Here is a 27,873-nt window from a genome sequence, read left to right as displayed (position 1 = left end):
AATTAAGATTAGAGAAAGTGGGAAAGGAAGAGAGAGGTGAGAAAAATAGAATACAACCAGTTAATTAAGTTAAGAGAGCGCGTTCGAGAGAGAGAAAGAGAGAGAGAGAGAGAGAGAGAGAGAGAGAGAGAGAGAGGTTGCATAGCCGGGGAAGTAAATTGTAGCAGGAGAGAATATGGTGAGGAAAAGTTTGTTTATGAAAAACAGACTGAGAGAGGGGGGGGTAGAAAGAGAGATTGGGTGGGGCAAGCACATTTTATGTTTTAAACTAAATGAAGAAAGGAGTGTAGAGGAAGTTATAAACAACTTGAAGAAGAAGAGGAGGAGGACTGGTGAAGTAGAGAGAATGAATAAGGTGGGAGGAGGGAACGCAGAGTGCAATATTTGTTATCAGAAAAATACACAAATAAAGAAAAGGAAAGAAGTAAAAGATGGAGGCAAGTAAGAGTGGGAAGGGGGACAGATTTCTCGCAAACTGCAAAATCGAAAAATTTGAGATAGATGATTAGGGAGAAGGAAAGCTTATATATAAGTGGACGTCTTTCAAATTTCGCCACCTTGAGTTTTACTAAAGAGAGAAAGAGAAGGTGGGAGAAAGACAGAGACAAAGACAGTGATGACATCATCCACTAAAACAGGTTGAAGACATTGGGAATATCCTTTATGACATCATAAAGGTTGACATCATCCATTCAAAACAAAAACATAGACGACCCGTGACCCACAGTTGACTAGGTGAGCAGTGAATTTGTGTGTGTGTGTGTGTGTGTGTGTGTGTGTGTGTAAAATTAATATATTTTTTCTATTCGTTTCATATTTGTTAACGTATAAAAATACAAAATATCTTTTGAAATATCCTTTTTCTAAAGAACAGAATTTTAGGCTGTATATTTCGCCCCCCCCCCCCAAAACAAAACATGGTGGATCTAACTTGTTTGTTATCTTCTTTATTTGTCCCTGTGCACATTGGACGACGAATCATTTTGTGATGTTATCCATTAAAACAATAACCGTGCAGAGTGAATGAAGACACCAAACGATAACGCTGAATATTAAAAAAGGGATGACCATGCATAATGGATGACGTCACATTAATCAAACCAGAGGGAGGGAGGGAGATGTTTTATCTAGACAACTCGTGACGCGAAAAGTGATGTGTCCTCTACTAAAGTTGAGGAGAGGGGGGGTCTAGTATATATTTAAAACTCTGTGGGTTTTGTTTGTGCCTTTGTTTTCTTTTATGGCATACCATCCTTTTTTTCAGGTTATTTAATGTTGTGCAAGTTGTATTGATATATATATTTAGATCTTTATACTTTTGTATATAGTTCTAAGAATATATAAATATAGATCAACTACTTTTAAAAGTGCAGTTATGGTCTTCACTTTATTTTTTCTAACGATTCCTTCATTGTACCTGCTCTGTGAACGCTTCTCTTAGTTGGGGGGGGGGGATCTACTACACTATTAAAACCGTGTTTTTTTATGGAAATCGCTCCAGACAAAACGTGAAGCCACTTAATGTAAGAAGCTAACAAGAACGAAAGACGATTATCACAAAGACAGGAGATGCCTACTGACTTTAGTCTTGAAAAGACCAAGGTTAAAGGTAGGAGGAAAACAGTCAGCAGGAAGTGTGTTCCACAACTTTTTGTGTGTGTCTTTGTTTTCTTTTATGGCATATCAACTTTTTTTTTTTGGAGGTCACCATTTATCAAGGCCCGGAAGCCACTCGGGGATAAGGGTTATTGCGTGTACAGTAATCTATGGGATAGTATCGTAGTAATCGTTAGTATTGGATATTTGATAAAGTGTCTTACTTAAGGGGGCGGTTCATCAGGAATTTGTTTATGTTGGACTTGAAACGATCCAAGTTGTAGTCAGGTGGGAAATAGGCAAACGGAACAGACTTCCACAGGCGTGCACTTCTAAGAAAGAAGCTTTGTTCATGGAATCTACGTTTTGATTTAGACACAGATAAAGAGTGGGGAAAGTTAATGACAGTGGTTTCAGCTAGACGGGTGTTTATCATGAAAGATTGACGAGGGGGAGACCAGAGATTGGAGCTCTGACGAGCACTTGCCTTGGAAATAACGATAAAACAAAGATAAGCCTGCAACGTCTTTTCAGGTCATTTATTGCCTGATCAAGTTGGATTTATATATTTTTAGATCTTTATGCTTTAGTACATAGATCTAAAAATATATAAACATAGATCTAAAAATATATAAATATAGATCTAAAAATATATAAACATAGATCTAAAAATATATAAATATAGATATAAAAATATATAAACATAGATCTAAAAATATATAAATATAGATATAAAAATATATAAACATAGATCTAAAAATATATAAACATAGATCTAGAAATATATAAACATAGATCTAAAAATATAAAAACATGGATCTAAAAATATATAAACATAGATCTAGAAATATATAAATATAGATCTAAAAATATATAAATATAGATCTAAAAATATATAAACATAGATCTAAAAATATATAAATATAGATCTAAAAATATATAAATATAGATATAAAAATATATAAATATAGATCTAAAAATATATAAACATAGATCTAAAAATATATAAACATAGATCTAAAAATATATAAATATAGATCTAAAAATATATAAATATAGATCTAAAAATATATAAATATAGATCTAAAAATATATAAATATTGATCTAAAAATATATAAACATAGATCTAGAAATATATAAACATAGATCTAAAAATATATAAACATGGATCTAAAAATATATAAACATAGATCTAGAAATATATAAATATAGATCTAAAAATATATAAATATAGATCTAAAAATATATAAATATAGATCTAAAAATATATAAATATAGATATAAAAATATATAAATATAGATCTAAAAATATATAAATATAGATATAAAAATATATAAACATAGATCTAAAAATATATAAACATAGATCTAAAAATATATAAACATAGATCTAAAAATATATAAACATAGATCTAAAAATATATAAATATAGATCTAAAAATATATAAACATAGATCTAAAAATATATACACATAGATCTAGAAATATATAAATATAGATCTAGAAATATATAAATATAGATCTAAAAATATATAAATATAGATATAAAAATATATAAACATAGATCTAGAAATATATAAACATAGATCTAAAAATATATAAACATGGATCTAAAAATATATAAACATAGATCTAGAAATATATAAATATAGATCTAAAAATATATAAATATAGATCTAAAAATATATAAATATAGATCTAAAAATATATAAACATAGATCTAAAAATATATAAATATAGATCTAAAAATATATAAATATAGATCTAAAAATATATAAATATAGATCTAAAAATATATAAATATAGATCTAAAAATATATAAACATAGATCTAAAAATATATAAATATAGATATAAAAATATATAAATATAGATCTAAAAATATATAAATATAGATCTAAAAATATATAAATATAGATCTAAAAATATATAAACATGGATCTAAAAATATATAAATATAGATATAAAAATATATAAATATAGATCTAGAAATATATAAATATAGATCTAAAAATATATAAACATAGATCTAGAAATATATAAATATAGATCTAAAAATATATAAACATAGATCTAGGAATATATAAACATAGATCTAAAAATATATAAACATGGATCTAAAAATATATAAACATAGATCTAGAAATATATAAACATGGATCTAAAAATATATAAACATAGATCTAGAAATATATAAATATAGATCTAAAAATATATAAATATAGATCTAAAAATATATAAACATAGATCTAAAAATATATAAATATAGATATAAAAATATATAAATATAGATCTAAAAATATATAAATATAGATATAAAAATATATAAACATAGATCTAAAAATATATAAACATAGATCTAAAAATATATAAACATAGATCTAAAAATATATAAACATAGATCTAGAAATATATAAATATAGATCTAAAAATATATAAATATAGATATAAAAATATATAAATATAGATCTAAAAATATATAAACATGGATCTAGAAATATATAAATATAAATATAAAAATATATAAACATAGATCAAAAATATATAAATAAAGGTCTAGAAATATATAAATAGAGATCTAAAAATATATAAACATAGATCTAAAAATATATAAACATAGATCTAAAAATATATAAATATAGATATAAAAATATATAAACAAAGGTCTAGAAATATATAAATATAGATCTAAAAATATATAAACATAGATCTAAAAATATATAAACATAGATCTAGAAATATATAAATATAGATCTAAAAATATATAAATATAGATCTAAAAATATATAAACATAGATCTAAAAATATATAAATATAGATCTAAAAATATATAAATATTGATCAAGAAATATATAAATATAGATCTAAAAATATATAAATATAGATCTAAAAATATATAAATATAGATCTAAAAATATATAAATATAGATCTAAAAATATATAAATATAGATCTAAAAATATATAAACACAGATCTAAAAATATATAAATATAGATCTAAAAATATATAAACATAGATCTAAAAATATATAAATATAGATCTAAAAATATATAAATATAGATCTAAAAATATATAAACATAGATCTAAAAATATATAAATATAGATCTAAAAATATATAAACATAGATCTAGAAATATATAAATATAGATCTAAAAATATATAAATATAGATATAAAATATATAAATATAGATCTAGAAATATATAAATATAGATCTAAAAATATATAGATATAGATCTAAAAATATATAAATATAGATCTAAAAATATATAAACATAGATCTAAAAATATATAAACATAGATCTAGAAATATATAAATATAGATCTAAAAATATATAAATATAGATATAAAAATATATAAATATAGATCTAGAAATATTTAAATATAGATCTAAAAATATATAAACATAGTTCTAGAAATATATAAATATAGATCTAATAATATATAAACATAGATCTAGAAATATATAAACATAGATCTAAAAATATATAAACATGGATCTAAAAATATATAAACATAGATCTAGAAATATATAAATATAGATCTAAAAATATATAAATATAGATCTAAAAATATATAAATATAGATCTAAAAATATATAAACATAGATCTAAAAATATATAAATATAGATCTAAAAATATATAAATATAGATCTAAAAATATATAAATATAGATCTAAAAATATATAAATATAGATCTAAAAATATATAAACATAGATCTAAAAATATATAAATATAGATATAAAAATATATAAATATAGATCTAAAAATATATAAATATAGATCTAAAAATATATAAATATAGATCTAAAAATATATAAACATGGATCTAAAAATATATAAATATAGATATAAAAATATATAAATATAGATCTAGAAATATATAAATATAGATCTAAAAATATATAAACATAGATCTAGGCATATATAAACATAGATCTAAAAATATATAAACATGGATCTAAAAATATATAAACATAGATCTAGAAATATATAAATATAGATCTAAAAATATATAAATATAGATCTAAAAATATATAAATATAGATCTAAAAATATATAAATATAGATCTAAAAATATATAAATATAGATCTAAAAATATATAAACATAGATCTAAAAATATATAAATATAGATCGAAAAATATATAAATATAGATATAAAAATATATAAACATAGATCTAAAAATATATAAATATAGATATAAAAATATATAAACATAGATCTAGAAATATATAAATATAGATCTAATAATATATATACATAGATCTAAAAATATATAAATATAGATCTAAAAATATGTAAATATAGATCTAAAAATATATAAACATAGATCTAAAAATATATAAACATAGATCTAAAAATATATAAATATAGATCTAAAAATATATAAATAAAGGTCTAGAAATATAAAAATATAGATCTAAAAATATATAAACATAGATCTAAAATATATAAACATAGATGTAGAAATATATAAATATAGATCTAAAAATATATAAATATAGATCTAAAAATATATAAACATAGATCTAAAAATATATAAATATAGATCTAAAAATATATAACTATTGATCAAGAAATATATAAATATAGATCTAAAAATATATAAATATAGATCTAAAAATATATAAATATAGATCTAAAAATATATAAATATAGATCTAAAAATATATAAATATAGATCTAAAAATATATAAATATAGATCTAAAAATATATAAATATAGATCTTAAAATATATAAACATGGATCTAAAAATATATAAATATAGATATAAAAATATATAAATATAGATCTAGAAATATATAAATATAGATCTAAAAATATATAAACATAGATCTAGGAATATATAAACATAGATCTAAAAATATATAAACATGGATCTAAAAATATATAAACATAGATCTAGAAATATATAAATATAGATCTAAAAATATATAAATATAGATCTAAAAATATATAAATATAGATCTAAAAATATATAAATATAGATCTAAAAATATATAAATATAGATCTAAAAATATATAAACATAGATCTAAAAATATATTAATATAGATCGAAAAATATATAAATATAGATATAAAAATATATAAACATAGATCTAAAAATATATAAACATAGATCTAAAAATATATAAATATAGATCTAAAAATATATAAATAAAGGTCTAGAAATATATAAATATAGATCTAAAAATATATAAACATAGATCTAAAAATATATAAACATAGATCTAGAAATATATAAATATAGATCTAAAAATATATAAATATAGATCTAAAAATATATAAACATAGATCTAAAAATATATAAATATAGATCTAAAAATATATAACTATTAATCAAGAAATATATAAATATAGATCTAAAAATATATAAATATAGATCTAAAAATATATAAATATAGATCTAAAAATATATAAATATAGATCTAAAAATATATAAATATAGATCTAAAAATATATAAATATAGATCTTAAAATATATAAACATGGATCTAAAAATATATAAATATAGATATAAAAATATATAAATATAGATCTAGAAATATATAAATATAGATCTAAAAATATATAAACATAGATCTAGGAATATATAAACATAGATCTAAAAATATATAAACATGGATCTAAAAATATATAAACATAGATCTAGAAATATATAAATATAGATCTAAAAATATATAAATATAGATCTAGAAATATATAAATATAGATCTAATAATATATATACATAGATCTAAAAATATATAAATATAGATCTAAAAATATGTAAATATAGATCTAAAAATATATAAACATAGATCTAAAAATATATAAACATAGATCTAAAAATATATAAATATAGATCTAAAAATATATAAATAAAGGTCTAGAAATATATAAATATAGATCTAAAAATATATAAACATAGATCTAAAAATATATAAACATAGATCTAGAAATATATAAATATAGATCTAAAAATATATAAATATAGATCTAAAAATATATAAACATAGATCTAAAAATATATAAATATAGATCTAAAAATATATAAATATTGATCAAGAAATATATAAATATAGATCTAAAAATATATAAGTATAGATCTAAAAATATATAAATATAGATCTAAAAATATATAAATATCGATCTAAAAATATATAAATATAGATCTAAAAATATATAAACACAGATCTAAAAATATATAAATATAGATCTAAAAATATATAAACATAGATCTAAAAATATATAAATATAGATCTAAAAATATATAAATATAGATATAAAAATATATAAACATAGATCTAAAAATATATAAATATAGATCTAAAAATATATAAACATAGATCTAGAAATATATAAATATAGATCTAAAAATATATAAATATAGATATAAAATATATAAATATAGATCTAGAAATATATAAATATAGATCTAAAAATATATAGATATAGATCTAAAAATATATAAATATAGATCTAAAAATATATAAACATAGATCTAAAAATATATAAACATAGATCTAGAAATATATAAATATAGATCTAAAAATATATAAATATAGATCTAAAAATATATAAATATAGATATAAAAATATATAAACATAGATCTAGAAATATATAAACATAGATCTAAAAATATATAAATATAGATCTAAAAATATATAAACATAGATATAAAAATATATAAATATAGATCAAAAAATATATAAATATAGATCTAAAAATATATAAATATAGATCTAAAAATATATAAACATAGATCTAAAAATATGTAAATATATATCTAAAAATATATAAATATAGATCTAAAAATATATAAACATAGATCTAAAAATATATAAACATAGATCTAAAAATATATAAATATAGATCTAAAAATATATAAACATAGATCTAAAAATATATAAACATAGATCTAAAAATATATAAATATAGATCTAAAAATATATAAATATAGATATAAAAATATATAAACATAGATCTAAAAATATATAAACATAGATCTAAAAATATATAAATATAGATCTAAAAATATATAAATATAGATCTAAAAATATATAAACATAGATATAAAAATATATAAATATAGATCTAAAAATATATAAACATAGATCTAAAAATATATAAATATAGATCTAAAAATATATAAATATAGATCTAAAAATATATAAATATAGATCTAAAAATATATAAATATAGATCTAAAAATATATAAACATAGATATAAAAATATATAAACATAGATCTAAAAATATATAAATATAGATCTAAAAATATATAAATATAGATCTAAAACTATATAAATATAGATCTAAAAATATATAAATATAGATCTAAAAATATATAAATATAGATCTAAAAATATGTAAATATAAATCTAAAAATATATAAACATAGATCTAAAAATATATAAATATAGATCTAAAAATATATAAACATAGATCTAAAAATATATAAATATAGATCTAAAAATATATAAACATAGATCTAAAAATATATAAATATAGATCTAAAAATATATAAACATAGATCTAAAAATATATAAATATAAATCTAAAAATATATAAACATAGATCTAAAAATATATAAATATAGATCTAAAAATATATAAACATAGATCTAAAAATATATAAATATAGATTTAAAAATATATAAACATAGATCTAAAAATATATAAATATAGATCTAAAAATATATAAATATAGATCTAAAAATATATAAATATAGATCTAAAAATATATAAATATATATCTAAAAATATATAAACATAGATCTAAAAATATATAAATATAGATCTAAAAATATATAAACATAGATCTAAAAATATATAAATATAGATCTAAAAATATATAAACATAGATCTAAAAATATATAAATATAAATCTAAAAATATATAAACATAGATCTAAAAATATATAAATATAGATCTAAAAATATATAAACATAGATCTAAAAATATATAAATATAGATCTAAAAATATATAAATATAGATCTAAAAATATATAAATATAGATCTAAAAATATATAAATATAGATCTAAAAATATATAAACATAGATCTAAAAATATATAAATATAGATCTAAAAATATATAAATATAGATCTAAAAATATATAAATATAGATATAAAAATATATAAACATAGATCTAAAAATATATAAATATAGATCTAAAAATATATAAACATAGATCTAAAAATATATAAACATAGATCTAAAAATATATAAATATAGATCTAAAAATATATAAACATAGATCTAAAAATATATAAATATAGATCTAAAAATATATAAACATAGATCTAAAAATATATAAACATAGATCTAAAAATATATAAATATAGATCTAAAAATATATAAATATAGATCTAAAAATATATAAATATAGATCTAAAAATATATAAATATAGATCGAAAAATATATAAATATAGATATAAAAATATATAAACATAGATCTAAAAATATATAAATATAGATCTAAAAATATATAAATATAGATCTAAAAATATGTAAATATAAATCTAAAAATATATAAATATAGATATAAAAATATATAAACATGAATCTAAAAATATATAAATATAGATCTAAAAATATATAAACATAGATCTAAAAATATATAAATATAGATCTAAAAATATATAAATATAGATCTAAAAATATATAAATATAGATCTAAAAATATGTAAATATAGATCTAAAAATATATAAATATAGATCTAAAAATATATAAATATAGATCTAAAAATATATAAATATAGATCTAAAAATATGTAAATATAGATCTAAAAATATATAAATATAGATCTAAAAATATATAAATATTAATCTAAAAATATATAAATATAGATCTAAAAATATGTAAATATAGATCTAAAAATATATAAATATAGATCTAAAAATATATAAACATAGATCTAAAAATATATAAATATAGATCTAAAAATATATAAATATAGATCTAAAAATATGTAAATATAGATCTAAAAATATATAAATATAGATCTAAAAATATATAAATATAGATCTAAAAATATATAAATATAGATCTAAAAATATATCAATATAGATCTAAAAATATATAAATATAGATCTAAAAATATATAAATATAGATCTAAAAATATATAAATATAGATCTAAAAATATATAAATATAGATCTAAAAATATATAAATATAGATCTAAAAATATATAAATATAGATCTAAAAATATATAAATATAGATCTAAAAATATATAAATATAGATCTAAAAATATATAAATATAGATCTAAAAATATATAAATATAGATCTAAAAATATATAAATATAGATCTAAAAATATATAAATATAGATCTAAAAATATATAAATATAGATCTAAAAATATATAAATATAGATCTAAAAATATATAAATATAGATCTAAAAATATATAAATATAGATCTAAAAATATATAAACATAGATCTAGAAATATATAAATATAGATCTAAAAATATATAAATATAGATCTAAAAATATATAAATATAGATCTAAAAATATATAAATATAGATCTAAAAATATAAATATAGATCTAAAAATATATAAATATAGATCTAAAAATATATAAATATAGATCTAAAAATATATATATATAGATCTAAAAATATATAAATATAGATCTAAAAATATAAATATAGATCTAAAAATATATTAATATAGATCTAAAAATATATAAATATAGATCTAAAAATATATAAATATAGATCTAAAAATATATAAATATAGATCTAAAAATATATAAATATAGATCGAAAAATATATAAACATGAATCTAAAAATATATAAATATAGATCTAAAAATATATAAATATAGATCTAAAAATATATAAATATAGATCTAAAAATATATAAACATGAATCTAAAAATATATAAATATAGATCTAAAAATATATAAACATAGATCTAAAAATATATAAATATAGATCTAAAAATATATAAATATAGATCTAAAAATATATAAACATGGATCTAAAAATATATAAATATAGATCTAAAAATATATAAACATAGATCTAAAAATATATAAATATAGATCTAAAAATATATAAATATAGATCTAAAAATATGTAAATATAGATCTAAAAATATATAAATATAGATCTAAAAATATATAAATATAGATCTAAAAATATATAAATATAGATCTAAAAATATATAAATATAGATCTAAAAATATATAAATATAGATCTAAAAATATATAAATATAGATCTAAAAATATATAAATATAGATCTAAAAATATATAAATATAGATCTAAAAATATATAAATATAGATCTAAAAATATATAAATATAGATCTAAAAATATATAAATATAGATCTAAAAATATATAAATATAGATCTAAAAATATATAAATATAGATCTAAAAATATATAAATATAGATCTAAAAATATATAAATATAGATCTAAAAATATATAAATATAGATCTAAAAATATATAAACATAGATCTAGAAATATATAAATATAGATCTAAAAATATATAAATATAGATCTAAAAATATATAAATATAGATCTAAAAATATATAAATATAGATCTAAAAATATAAATATAGATCTAAAAATATATAAATATAGATCTAAAAATATATAAATATAGATCTAAAAATATATAAACATAGATCTAAAAATATATAAATATAGATCTAAAAATATAAATATAGATCTAAAAATATATTAATATAGATCTAAAAATATATAAATATAGATCTAAAAATATATAAATATAGATCTAAAAATATATAAATATAGATCTAAAAATATATAAATATAGATCGAAAAATATATAAACATGAATCTAAAAATATATAAATATAGATCTAAAAATATATAAATATAGATCTAAAAATATATAAATATAGATCTAAAAATATATAAACATGAATCTAAAAATATATAAATATAGATCTAAAAATATATAAACATAGATCTAAAAATATATAAATATAGATCTAAAAATATATAAATATAGATCTAAAAATATATAAACATGGATCTAAAAATATATAAATATAGATCTAAAAATATATAAACATGGATCTAAAAATATATAAACATAGATCTAAAAATATATAAATATAGATCTAAAAATATATAAACATGGATCTAAAAATATATAAACATAGATCAACTACTTTTAAAAGTACATTACACTCACTACTTTTATATATATATATTTTTTTTTACAGTTCCTTCATTACATATCCCTGACAAACTTGCTTAGCAATAAAATCTCACCCCTTTACTGTTGAGGTCTCTAAATATCAGAAAACATTCTATTCTAATAGTTTCTTCCCTCGAACAGGTAGACTTTGGAATTCCTTTCCTGCTACCTGCTTCCATGTCTGTACTGATATGCAGAAGTTTAAATGTACTGTAAACCAACATCTTGTTAAGCTTTCTTAAGTATGGTCTCAAATAGTAGCCCCTTACATTCAAGTGGTTATATGCCTTGTTAGGGGTGAACGTGAGTAAAAAAAATATTCTTTAATTGTACCTGCTCTTTGAAACGTTTCTCTTATAGGATCCAGATCAATGCATTCAGTAAGAATGTATTTGATAGTGTATGTAGTTTGGCATGCATGGTACATTGGCTGTTATTTGTCTTCAAAGGAGTAGGGATGTGTACTCCTTGTGTGACTTGGTGTCTGGATTACACTGCATCCTCTTTTCGGCTTTTAGTGAGCTTTCTTTACATTCTCCTATTGTAGTTTGGATTACTAGGAGTTTGTTGTATGTGCATTGCTACTCCGACGTTTTTGTTTTTGTGGATGAATATGTTTGTTTATATTTCCATCAGCTCCTTGAGGTCACTTTCATTTATGTCAACATTTAATGGAATATATATATATATATATATATATATATATATATATATATGTATATATATATATATATATATATATATGTATATATATAATAAAAATTACAATTAAATTTACCAAAATGATCCAAGATGGTAAAACTAAAGTATATTATAAATATTAAAGAATTAATATTTATAAAGTAATCTCAACCAGATGTAAAAGTTCGATAAAACCAAATAGGAGATAGAGCTTATAATAAGGAAAGTATTTCTTCGAAACTCAGCGGATTAAGAACTATCCACTTATTTTAGTGTTTCCTTTTCAAATGAAATATGTTTTTAACTCTTTTTCTAAGTATTTTTTAACATGTTTTATTAACCATTTGCTCTTATATATATATATATATATATATATATATATATATATATATATATATATATATATATATATATATATATATTAAGCAAATATTATTTGTTCTATGTAATGTGGCAACCACTTGATGGCAACCACTTGGGTATTAGTGTGGATATTCCGTTTGCTACGGGAAATATATTATAAAACTAATACCCATCCAGAGGCCTTGTTGCCAGTATCGTGAATGTGACTTAATATCTGGTAATGTTTTTATATTAATATTGTCTTCTTTTGAGGACGGTTTCTTGGAGATAAATAATTTTGGCCAATTCTTGCATTCATTAGAACTTGTTTTTAAACCGTGATAATTTCACTTATTATTTTTTTATTGGAATCCTTTGAGATGAGTAATTTTTGTATTTATTTATTTGTTTTTTTGCAGACTGTTATCCTGATCTTCATAGTTGTTGTTTCACCACGTTTCGGCCAACTCATCCTTTGGCCTTCTTCAGGTGATTAACTGCGACGGGATAGGAATGCTTAGTCTCGTAACTGTATCCTCAGTAAATACTGCCTTCCATAGTTGTTGTTGTCTCACCACGTTTGGGCCAACTAAACCTCTGGCCTGTTTTGGGTAGGATTGAAACAACTATCTTCAGGCAATGCTCACCTGGAACCATACAGATTCAACACCTTTATCCACTGTGTCACGCGCCACAAGGTGCGATCAAGGCTGGATTTTTTTGGTCTTATAAATCCAAAATTTTTTTGTTCTTATCTGGTCTTCCATTGCTGGGTCCATACCGAATTATATCATATATATTATTCTTTATTTAAAAATATTAATTTAAATAAAATATTATTTTTTACTTAAAAATAATATATATGATAATACCATTCTTTATCATTTTTGTAAGCACTTCTTTGTAAACTGGAGTAGAGATTAATAACTATAAAGTTAATCAATTTAAATATTGTAAACAATTGGGACAACTGATAGAATAAACACTTGGGCTAAACGTGACTGGCCGATTGATCAGATTGGTCCTCTTCAACTTCCCATCTAGCTGAAGTAATGGCTGAAGTAAAGTGTTGCAAGCTATATAACCATTTATGCAACTAGGCCACGTATTGCTCAGGCATCAGGATCGCATCCTAAGACATCACAGGTTGCCATTCACAGCCTACGCATGGGATCTTAACCCTTTGCATAGGTTTGCAGTTCATGAATTCTAGGTCTCACAAATAGGGCAAGCTTATATCTTTGTATCCATACACCATGGAGAATGAGAGATAAGAAATAAAGGGTGAAAAAAAAAAAAGAGAGAGAGAGGGCTGGAAGAGAAAGAGAACCAAGGAGAGGGATGAGAGAAGGGGGGGGCAGAAAAAAGTAAAAAAGTAAGGAGAGAGCGAGACAGAGTGGGAAAAACACATAAAAAATAATTATTATCAAGAAAAATATAATATAACTACTTGAAAATGAATGATGGCATAATGTATGAAGTATTAGTTTTTCTGCAATTTTATAGATGGGCAAAGCGACCACAGATAGACAAGTCCTCTAGTACAACTGAGCAAATGGTAAATTAGAATTTTCCTAGCAAATGCAGTCAAAGGTGCCTTTCTGTTGGATTTGAATTTCCGACCAGTATCAATCGTTACTTCCTGCGAAGCATAAAACACAAATGTATGTAGGTATAAAAATAATTATTTCTAATTTCTAATTGCTAACCCCATTAAGAAGAAAGTTCTTAAAGTTGAGCACTGAGAAATAAAGGTGATTGGCTGGTTTTGTGGGAGATCACGATTTCTGGTCATTTTATCACTATTGACTGTCTTAACACTGTGCCTGTATTTAGTATCTATAGTTGTTAAATTTCATCAATTCGTGTAGCAGTTGCTAGTGGCCTAGAGATAATGTTCCTAGCAAATAGAGTCAAAAGTGGCTTTTTAGCTGGGTTTGAATCTCCCAACTAGTAGCAATCGTCACTTCCTGCACTTATTTGGGAAAATCGACGTGATCGGTTTTCGGCCAGAAATTTGCCGATTAAAGGGCTCAAAGTTCAACGATTTGACCTTTGAGAACTCTACCAAACTCCTCCGACAATTTTGGGTCTAAACACTTGAAATTTTAGATATAGGTTCCTTGGACATGGATCTAACTTAATAATGTAATTTGAGACCAAAACAATAAATTTTAAGGGGTCATAATAGGGGTCAAAGTTAAAAAAATTGACCGCTTTTTTTTTGTGTGTCTGTGTGTCTGTCTGTCCGTCTGTCTGTGTTTCTGTGTACATTTTCCTTTGCAATAACTCTGTCAATTTTTAGTCTACAGACTCGAAATTTGATATACAGGGTACTGAGATTTGGGAAAATCTATGTGATCGGGTTTTGGCCAAAAATTTGGCTGTTAACGATTTGACCTTTGAAAACTCTACCAAAGTTCTCCAACAAATTTTAGATATAGGTTCCTTGGACATGGATCTAACTTAATAATTTGATTTGAGCCCAAAACAATAAATTTTAAGGGTTCATAATGGAGGTCGAAGTTAAAAAAATTGACCGTTTTTTAATGCTCAACATACACAACCAAACACCCGGGCAACGCCGGGCTGAAAAGCTAGTCTATCTATTATATCTATGAAAGTGAAAGCGTTTGTCTGTCTGTGTGTGTATTGACCTTTTTTTTTTTTTTTTTGCTCAGCATACACCTCCAAACACCCGGGCAACGCTGGGCACCCATGCTAGTATATCTATAAAAGTGAAAATATATGTGTGCGTGTGTCTGTGTGTGTACATTTCCCTACCAACCACTCCGTCAATTTTCTGCCTACAGACACGAGATTTGATATAAGTGGTATTGAGATTTGGGAAAATCATTTTAATTGGTTTTCGGACAGAAATTTTGCTATCAAGGGGTGAAAGTTCAACCTTTGAAAACTCTACCAAACTCCTCCGCCAATTTTGGGTCTAAACACTTGAAATTTTACATGTAGGTTACTTACACATGGATCAAACTTTTTAATTTGATTTGAGCCCAAAACAATAAATGTTAAGGGGTCAAAATTGGGGTCAAAGTTAAAAAAATATTTGACCTCTGCAGTCTCTAATAAATTACTCAGCCAATTTTTCGTGTAAACATTTGAAATTTTACATAAAGTGTATTCGGACATAGGGCAAGCTTTTTAATCGGTTTTTGGCTGAAATTTTGTCTGCCAAGGAGGTCAAAGTTAAAAAAATATTACCTTTGCGATCTCTAGCAAACTATTCTGCCAATTTTGGGTCTAAGCATTTAAAATTTTACATAAAAGGTATTCAGACTTGCAGCAAGCTTTTTAATCAGTTTTTGAGCGAAAATTTGGCTGCCAAGAGGTCAAAGTTGAAAGAGTTGACCATTGAAGACTCTACTAAACATCTCCGCCAATTTTTGGTTTAAAGACTTTAAATTTTAGCAGTATTAATATATACAAGCACCCATGTTTGCCCAGCTGGGCAAATTTGAGTCCTTGTACCGGAAAAATATCCAGTAAATAAAACGTTGTTTAATAAATCGTTATTTTGTTGCATTTTTTTTTTTTTTTTTGCATTTCCATACACCAAACATGGATATAAATATCACTAAAACATGTCATAAGCTTCATTTCGAACTGCCTGCCTGCCTGCCTACCTGTCTCTGTCTGTCTGTCTGTCTGTCTGTCTCTCTCTCTCTCTCTCTCTCCCAAACTCACTCTCACACACACACAAAGTAAATCGAACTTACTAATAAATACCGTAAAAATATCCAGTAAATAAAACGTTGTTTAGTAAATCGTTATTTTTTGCATTTTTTTTGCATTTTTTTTGCATTTCCATACAAAAACATGGACATCAATATCACTAAAACATCCGCTTGGTCATAAGCTTCATTTCGGTACCTAACTTGCCTGAGTGGATTGCCTGTAGGCTGAGACAAACCGCATCACACACACACACACAAACAGTACAAAAATTTATAATAGGATATATATACATACATGATGAATCAGAAGGCAAATTAATATATATATATATATATATATATATATATATATATATATATAGGGGGATCTGGAAGAGGTAGCACCTTTGTAACTTGGCTACAGCCTCCTTCCAGGGGTGGACGAGTGTCATTGGTCCTCAACCATCTCGTAAATCTCTCACATGTGGCTCCACATTGCCATACCCGGGTTCCTTGCTTCAGCAGGCAAGTTAAACCATTTGAGGTGCGCCACAGCCTTGTGCTTAGCTCAGTGAAGGCCAGGGGGAAACAACCCTTACAGAAAATTTGGAGTGTAGCTCCGCAGGCAGATCAGTGTGGTACTTCCTACTGTCTCTGGCAGCTACTGCGGTCGAGCTGGTCCCAGACGTACTGGTTCCAACATTCCTCCGAAGTACACCAGCGAGATCAGAGAGAGGGATATTGATCCTTGGGCAACTCAATTTCTCCACATCAATGCTAAAGACACAACCTCAGCTACACCTCGTAGAACCAATCAGAGGAATGACGGTTACTAGTTATAAGTTCAAGCTGGATTCATGTACAGGGGTCATTCCTGATGGTGGGAGGGGCTATTTAACCCCATCAGATAGGTACCACATTCCTTAAGCTGAGCAGCCCTCAGCAAGGTAGGTGAGGTCCCACCACTGGCCACTTGCCTCAAGGGGTGCATGGGGCAAAGGATCTCTTCCAAAAAGTGGACAAATACTGATGCATCAAATAATCAAACTGAACTCAAAAAGAAACCAGCACTCAAGCTTGGGTGTTGAAATGTCCGCACAATGCTGACCAGCTTAACAAACGAACTTCACTTCATCTCTGACATGCAGAAAACAGCTGTCATCAACATAGAACTATTATGACTACAGATAGATATTGCTGCCCTGCAGAAAACCCGTATCACAGATTCAGGGAGCCTCAGAGAGCCAGACTACATCTTTTGGCAAAGGAAGAAAGAAGATGAAACAAGAGACCATGGTGTTAGCTTTGTGGTCATGTCAAATTACCATTACCCGCATATCATAATGTCACTATATGTCAGCATCACATTCTAATATGTGTCTATGTCCAACTATGTCAGCAACTGATGATACCAAGGATGCAATCTACAGTGAACTTGTCACTTTCATTGACCTTACTACCTAGTCAGTAGAAATGGACTATCCAAGATGCTGCCTCTTGTTGGCTGCCCTTTCAAACTCCTAAGGCTTACAGGGTCATTTCACGATGGTATGATGAGCACTGTATAATTCGACAATTCTGCTGAGTTTGGTATGAAAATTGATGTCAAACAGGGATGTGTACTTGCCCCTATACTATTTGGCATTTTCTTTGCCTTTCTCCTGAGACATGCTTTCAATTCGTCAGAAGATGGAGTTTACCTTAACTTTTTTTTTTTGTTGTTTTTTTACATGGGGATCACCACTTATCAAGGCCTGAAGGCCACTCAGGGATAAGGGTTATTGCGTGTACAGTAATCAATGAGATAGTATTGTAGTAATCATTAGTATTGGGGGTTTTGATAGAGTGTCTTACTTAAGGGGGCGGTTTGTCAGGAGTTTGTTTATGTTGGACTTGGAGACGTCCAAGTTGTAGTCAGGTGGGAAATAGGCAAGCGGCAGAGGGTTCCACTGGCGTGCAGTTCTAAGAAAGAAGCTTTGCTCATGGAATCTACGTTTGGATTAAGGCAGAGATAAAGAGTGGGGAAAATTATTGACAGTAGTTTCAGCCAGACGGGTGTTTCTTGTGAAAGATTGGCGAGGGGGGGGGGCGAGAGATTGGAGCTCAGACGAGCACCTGTCATGGAAATAGCGATAAAACAAAGACAGGCTTGCAACGTCTCTTCTGTGGGAGAGAGGTTGCAGGGAAGAGAAAAGGGCATCCCCCACTAAACCACGAAGTCTATTTTGTACTCCGTCAAGGCAGGATAGGTTGTTTTTAGCAGCTCCTGCCCAGATGTGACAGCAGTACTCCATCCTTGGACGTACTTGGCTTTTATAAAGATAGAGAATTGCATCAGTAGTGAGATATCATCTGGAGCGGTAGAAGGATCCCACCATTTTCCCAGCGTTCCTGGCAATAGATTTGATGTACGTGTTCCATTTCAGATCAGGAGTAAAGGTCAAACCCAGAAGCTTGTCAAAACATGGAGCCTCTCCAAGACGAGAGCCATCCATTTCAATTGATGCCAGATGGGGATCAGAGCGTTGATGATGTAAAGATAGAAGCTTGGTTTTGGATGCATTAAAAGTGACCAGCCACCTCTTCCCCCATTGTACCACGTGCTCAAGATCAGAGGAGAGAGAATTAGAGAGAACTTTGTCATTTACGGCCTTTGATGTGTTGCCATAGATGGTCGTGTCATCAGCATAGATGTCAACGAATGATTTAAGTATGTGTTTTGGAAGATCATTGATGTAGATCAGGAAGAGAGTTGGACCCAGGATGAACCCCTGAAGGACTCCAGCATTAATACTGTGGGCCTCTGATTTCTGCCCATCAACCACTACTCTTATGAGCCTATTGGAGAGAAATGATTTAATGATTGAGAATACATTTCCAGTAATACCGTTGCTGGAAATCTTGTGAAGTAAGCTCTTATGCCATACCTTATCGAAGGCCTTCGATATGTCAACAGCAATTGCCCTGGAAAGGAAACCTTTGTCAAGAGATTCACTAATCCTGTGTGATATAACCGTTAGCACATCTGCTGTAGATCTTGCAGAGCGGAAACCATATTGCGTGTCACTAAGAAGGTTGTTTCTGTTGAGGTTGTTGACTACTTCTTTATTTAATATGGATTCCAACAACTTACTCATGACACACAGGAGACTTATTGGTCTGTACTGAGAGGGAGATGACTTTTCACCTGAATTCTTAAATACAGGGCATACTGATGAGGTTTTCCAGGGTGTTGGAAAGCACTTCTCCTTAAGGCAACGCTTAAACAGTTTTGTAAGTATGAGGGCAAGTTCTGATTGGAGCTTTTTCAGCACTATAACTGGAATGCCATTAGGGCCAGTTGCTTTACTGGAATCAAGGTTCTTGATTAGCTTGGCGACCTCATGCACAGATATTTGTATGTTGCATAGTGTGTTGTCTGTTATAGGAGGAAATACAAGGAGTTGATGGTCATTGTCGCATAGGGTAGAATTAGCTGCAAAGTTCTTGGCAAATAGTCTGGCCTTGTCTGATGCTGACGAGATGACCTCAGGTCCATTGATGATAGTTGGGATAGAACGCACACTTCTGTTCAAGATCCTGTTTGCTATTTGCCAGAACTGGTGGGAACCAAGCCACTGCTCAGCTACTTTGGATTTAACAGACTGAGCATATAACTCTCTTGCATTTTTTATTACTCTTTTACAGTGGTTGCTGGCGGTCCTGAAAGCAGCTTTAGTCTCAGTACATCTCTTACATTAGTAGCTATGGAAAAAGTGATTTCTGTGCGTGATGGCAGCAGCACATTCAGGGGAGAACCATGGCTGGCTGTTAGGTTTTTGTTGGAATTTTTTCGATGGTATGAATCGGTCTATGCCTATAATTAACCATTCGGTCAGGTCTGATACTATAGAGGACACATCCTTTTTAAACATGGAATGCAGAGGTAGGTCAGATATGAATGTACGGAAGCTATCCCAGTCAGCCATAGAATACTGATATACAGTGCGGTGGAGAGGTACGTTTGAAGACTTATTACATTTCATTTTTATCTTAACTGCTACAACAGAGTGGTCAGAGGATCCCAGAGGAGATAGAACAGAACATGAACACAGCTCAGGGGAAGTTGTGAGGAAAAGGTCTAGGAGGCTTGCATATTGACCGGGTGTATCGGGCACACGGGTGGGTTTGTGAACAATCTGAGTGAGGTCATAGGCAATGGCAAAATCGTGACAAAACCTCCCCTCATCATCGGTTTTATTTGAGTGGGTCAGCCATTCCATATTATGGACATTGAAGTCACCGCAAATGTGAATGTTAGCCAAAGGATGAGCAGACAGGATGTGGTCAATTTTCTCAGATATGCTCTTAAAGATAGTAACCCCACTGTTGTGGGGGCGATAGAGGGCAAATATAAATGCAGTGGTGTAAGCTAGTGCAACCCGAAAGCACATATAAGGTAAATTAGGGTCTTCTCTGGAGATATCCCTACCACATGGAAAGCCATCTTTGCTGTAGGCACATATTCTATGCCCATGGCGATCTTAGGGGTCAGATTTAGATGTTAAGTTGGAGTAACCTTTAATTATGAACTCGTCTAGAGAAGTGGTTGGCCCTATGCCAGTTTCACTTAGAAAGAATATGTCCGGTTTCGTCTCCTGTAATTGTGTTTCAACCTCTGGAAGGTTGGAACGTAGACCCCTGATGTTGGAGAAGGAGACCTGGTAGTAGGGGTCTACATTGGTGGATGGGGTTCTAGGTTTATTCGTGTTTCTTTTTTGGAAATTTGTCATGATTGAGGTTTTGGGGTTTGTGCAGCAGATCGGTAGACTTGGTTGGAGCAGGACAGAGAGGGAAAATAAGAGAGAAAAAGACAAGAAATTTTTTTTCACTTCAAATCGGATGGCCACCTCTTCAACATCAACTGCCCTCGACCGAAGACCAAAGTCCAACAAGTTACCATTAAAGACATACTGTTTGTTGATGATGCAGTAGTAGTATCTCACACTGAAGAAGGACTTCAAAGACTCATCGACAGGTTTTCTGATGCTTGCAAAGAATTCAGCCTCATCATCAACCTGGAAAAAAAACTCAAGTCATGAGCCAAGGAACCTCATCATTTCCCATCATCACTATGAATGGTCAGTGCTTAGACGTAGTCCATCAATTTCAATATCTTAGGTCTACAGCCTCAGACAACCTATCTTTTGATGTAGAACTCAACAAATGCATCGGAAAGGCATCCACCACTCTTGCAAAATTGACAATTCAGGTGTGGGAAAATAAACATCTCACCATCTTCACAAAAGTGAACATTTACATGGCATGTGTTTCAGCACCCATCTGTATGGCAGCAAAGCATGGACAACCTACAGCCACCAAGAACGGAAACTGAACACATTTCACATGTGTAGTCTGCGAAGAATTCTTGGAATTTATTGGAAAGACAAAGTTACAAACTATGTTGTACTTGCAAGGCTGGTATCCCCTCCATGTTCACCGTGTTTCACCAAAGACGCCTACACTGGATAAGACCATGTGAACCGCATGGACAATGGGAGAATCCTAAAAGACATTCTCTATGGTGAACTCACTACTGGCAGAAGGAGAATTGGTTGTCTTTTTTTTATTATATTTTTTATTTCAATTTAGTGACGAGTTCCATAGTTCCGAAATTTAATAATTAGACCACTGACCGATAAACGGAGCAGATGGGTTATTCTTTAGTGTATCGGGTAAGATTTTCTCATACTTCTGAAACCGCAGATACCAAGGTCTAATCGAAATATTACTTACTGTATGGTGCTACACACACACACACACACAGGCATACGCGTACGCATACGCACACACAGACACACACACACAGACACGCTCGCGTGCACAGATATACGCTCGTGCATACACACATGCACACACGCGCGTGCATACACACATGTACGAGAATGACTTGTGTTTTAATTTCCTCATCGTTTTGTTTTCTACTGGATGCCAGACATTCACCCATTATTTCAGTCACTCCAACCAAGAGACCTTTTTAAAATTTTTGCAGTTCCTTTGAGTGCAATTGTTTGTATTTCTCTTGCACTTGGTTCACTGGGTATATTCGATAGGTAGTTTTTGAAATTTTTTTCATAAGTCCTGTTGCTTCTATGATTACTGGAATGTACGAGAAATATATAAGAAAGTTTATGCGAATTAAAGTAGAAAGACTGAACTGAGAAAGTAAAGAGAGACTATAGTTAGTGAGAGGTTGACATAAGATAACGAAGACATGGAAAAAGTGAGAAAAGAAAATGAGTCAATATATGAGTAGTTAAGATGATGGGCGGAAGATCACGGGATTTGTAGAATGAAATGAAGGCAGTGAATGATGCTGCGGAAGAAGAAGAAGAAGAAGAAGAAGAAGAAGAAGAAGAAGAAGAAGAAGAAGAAGAAGAAGAAGAAGAAGAAGAAGAAGAAAGAGTGGTGAGTAATGCATCATTACAAGTGTTGGAAAATAACACAGCGACGGGGAACCATAAAAGAAGAGGTTAAAAGAAAAGGAAAAAATAAAAATAAAATGAATGTATTGTAGATGAAATGAACATATGGCAAATAAGAAATAATTATTTTTTCTCGCCTTTTCTTTCTCAATTACTCATCCTTTTATTTATCTATTTTTTTTTTTTATTTTTCAGTTATTCGCTGTCAATCTTTTCTCCTCTCTCGTTCTCAGTGATTGTCTCCTTCAGTTACAGTTTTCCTTTCTCTTGCCGTCTATCTCATATCCTCCTTCTCTTTAGTTCTCTTTAGTTCTTAGTTACGGACCCCCTCTCTCTTTTTACCTCTCTCTCTCTCTCTCTCTCTCTCTATATATATATATATATATATATATATATATATATATATATATATCTATCTCCTTCCTTAATTACTTTCATCCTTTCTCCCAATCGTTATATTTCAATTACTCTCTCCAAGTTTTCTTTCTCTCTATCTCAAGGTTAATCACTTCGTCCCATTTTGTCTCCCTCCCCCTCTCTCTCGCCCTCTCTCATGTTTAATCTCTTTCGCATTTTTTTTAGTTTAATCTTCTTTACGTTCTCCCTTTCCTATGATTTTCTACGCCCCTCTCTCTCATACAGTACTGTTTCGCTGTTTCACAGCTCATCATATATATTACTCTCTCTCTCTCTCGTTCTCTCTCTCTCTCTCATTATTCTTCCCCTTTTTTCTTTCAGTCTATGTTACTTTTCTAAATCTCTTTCAATTTTTCTCCCTCTTTTTACTTTCTATATCACTCCTACTTGTTTTATTTCTCTTTCTCTCCCCTTTCTTTCAGTTACTCTCACCTTCTCTTTCACACTTTCAGTATTTCTCTTGCTCTCTCGCATTCAATTGCCCTATCCTTCTCTTTCTTACGTATAAACTACTCTTCACCATTTTTCTTTCTATTATAGTAACTCTTTTCTTTTTTTTTTTTTCAATCTTTCATAGTTAATACCTCATTCTCTCTTAGTCTCCCTCTCTCACTTTCTGCCTCTTTCTCTCTCCTTCGTCTTTCCCGCTCTCAATATCTCAATTACTCTCTTTCTTCTTTCTCTCTCTTTCAGTTATTCTCTCATTTTCTCAATCTTTCTTTCTCTCTCGTTTTCCCTTTTCATGCTTTATCCTTTTTTTCTGTTCTTCTTTCCCTCTTCCTCTCTCTTTTTTCTTGCTTTTCTCTCTCTTTCTCTTTGCTTTCAATATTTCTTTCTTTCTCTTTTTTTAATTTCTCATTTACTCTTTTAATCTTTCTTTCTTTTACTGTTAAGCCCCTTTCAGCTTTTCTCTCTCTCACCTCTTTCTCTCTAATTTTAATGTTTTAATTACTCTCTGATCATTTCGCTCTTTTTCACCTACTCTCTAATTCTCTTTCAATCTTTTTTTACTTCCTAAATTACTCCCTCTCTCACTCTTTATATTAATACTGTACTTTCTCAAATGCTTCCTCCCTCTATTCCTCCCTTTCTTTCTCCCCATCTACCGTTAATCGTTACTTCCTTTTCACTATTTCTCTCTTATTTCCATCTCCCTTTATTTTTCTCTCTCTCTTTCTTCCCCTCTCTTTATACTTTACTTTCTTAAATGCCTCTTCCGCTTGCTTCCTCATTAACTCTCTCCTAAGAATAACAAAGACGAAAAACATGAGTGGAAGTGAATAAACTTATACGACAAATAAATAAGTAAAAGAAAAAAAAAAGAATGAAAAAAAATGAAATGCAGAGTGAGATTATTTAGGGGAAGAGAATTATTTGATAAGAAAAGATAAAATAAATAATAGATTAGAAAAACAAAAAATAAAATTAAAAGAAAAATGAAAGAAAAGTAAAGTTTTAATATAAATGAGCAACAGAATAGATAGATAGACCGACAAACAGACAGACAGATAGATAGATAGATAGATAGATAGATAGAAATAGAAGATAGATAGATAGATAGATAGATAGATAGAAATAGAAGATAGATAGATGGAGATAGAAATAGATAGATAGATAGATAGAAATAGGAGATAGATAGATAGATAGATAGATAGATAGAAATAGAAGATAAATAGAGAGAGAGAGGAGGAAGAAACAGAGAGAGGGACTATTTGAGAAATGAAAAAAACGAATTGTATGTGTGTGTAATATATTAAAGATATATAGTTTTCATGTGGGTGTGCATGTGTGTATGTGTCTGTGTGTGTGCGTTTAAGGATAAAATTGAAAAGTAGAGAAGAAGGAAAATCGGTGTGCGAATATATGACTGTGTCTGTGTGTCGGTATCTATGAAAGGGAAAAAAAACTTGGCACATCTGATGATTGAGAGAAGAAAAAAGGAACAAAATTAAAGGGAAATTCAAGGCTGAAGAGACAAAAAAAGTTGTGTGCGTGTGTGCAGATGAAGGCAGAGGACATTTCAAAAAGAGATAAAGTGGTTAGAAATAATCTAAAGAGATATTTAGCAACAACAAAAAAAAAACGAAAAAACAAGAAACGAAAAAAAACGAGAAAAGTGAGCTTAGGAAGGAAAAAAGAAAAGAAAAGAAAAGTAGGAAAAACGGCACTTCTGCACTACTAGGGCGGAATCACTTTTTTGGTTTTCAGTTGGGACATGGGAGAGTGCATAGCAAGGGCAGACAAACTGTTCAATCTGATAAGAAAACAGTATCTCCTGCAAATAAAAACTCACATGGTTGATTATTTAACATTTTATTTTTAAAACTTTCGTTCATTCATTCATTTCAAAAAGAAAATCTTCACTTTATTACGAAAATTTTAAATTTTGAAAAAAAAAAAAAAAGAAGTTTTCTCAAAATTCACACACATTTCAATAATGAATGATCATGTTTTATTAAAAATATTTTTAAAAAATGTTTATTTTGTTAAAAAAAAAAGAAAAGAAAACTCTATTTTGTTTTTCTTACAGGGTGGAATGATAAAATTGTCACCCGAGAAAAGACGACATGATTCCATTTTCGTTTGATCAAAACCAGTTTTCTTTTTTTGTTGCTGATCATCTACTAGTTGGCCAGTTGTGTACAAATCCCAAGAGTGATAGGAGCTTTCTATCATGTCAGAAAGTGGCACAATGTTCAATGAGCGAGATTGAAGATGTGCTGCTGTACAACTCATGCTCTCTACCGATTCAAGTTATGACAACAGGACCATTGCCAGCACCATCAAGATGCAAATCTGGATAACAGAGTGATGAAAACAAAGTTTCCAGCCACAGTCATCGTCTTTGGTGTGGTTTCAAGTGAGAGCCACATCATTCCACCTCACATCTTCGAAGTCAGTTTGAAAGTCAACACCAAAGTGTATCTGGATGTGCTGAAGAGTGTGGTGATCCCCTGATGCAATCAGGTGGCCGCTAGCAGACCTTGGGTGTGGTAGCAGGATTCGGCACCGGCCCACAAGTCCAAAGAAACTCAGGCTTGGCTTCAAAAGCAGTGCTACGACTTTGTACCCTTCTCTCACTGGCCCCCGTCCTCCTCCTCTAACCTGGACCCGCTGAAATACTTCGTCTGTATGAAAGTTGTTGTTGTCGGCTCCTACTATGCACTCTCCCCATGTCCTAACTGAAAACAAGAAAAAGTGTTTCCATCCTAATAGTGCACAAGTGCCAAAAAATCTTATATGAAAATATGGATAAAATTATAAAATGAGAGGCTGGATGAGAATAGATGAAAATTTATAAAAAATGTAATAAGATTGATGAGGGTGTTCAGAATAAATTTGACAATTGTTTTTATATTCTTTAATTTCAGAGACATTTGAAGTCTTTAATGACATTAAAATGCAACGGATGGCTGTTGCTAAGTTTGAAACCAGGAAACCATGGACAACTGGGAAACATCAGAATGTTGGAAGCAAGCGACCTGCATCATGATACGCATTAGATTCGAAAATTTG

The 27,873-nt window shown here is 27.5% G+C and overlaps 1 long non-coding RNA gene across 1 annotated transcript; it reads left to right on the top strand.

Annotated features, from left to right (window-relative positions):
• Positions 1 to 262: 262 nt before the first annotated feature.
• On the top strand, positions 263 to 17,335 carry LOC145242676 (uncharacterized). The gene is made up of 2 exons (XR_013862802.1): positions 263 to 735; positions 14,222 to 17,335. It is a non-coding gene; the product is annotated as an uncharacterized LOC145242676 (long non-coding RNA).
• The last annotated feature ends 10,538 nt before the right edge of the window (positions 17,336 to 27,873 follow it).

The sequence above is a fragment of the Euprymna scolopes genome, chromosome 21 (assembly GCF_053919585.1).
Source record: "Euprymna scolopes isolate OS-2025 chromosome 21, ASM5391958v1, whole genome shotgun sequence".
NCBI classification, from domain to species: Eukaryota; Metazoa; Mollusca; class Cephalopoda; order Sepiida; family Sepiolidae; genus Euprymna; species Euprymna scolopes.
Note: the sequence above shows the minus strand (reverse complement) of the source record. Positions and strands in the feature narration are given on the sequence as shown.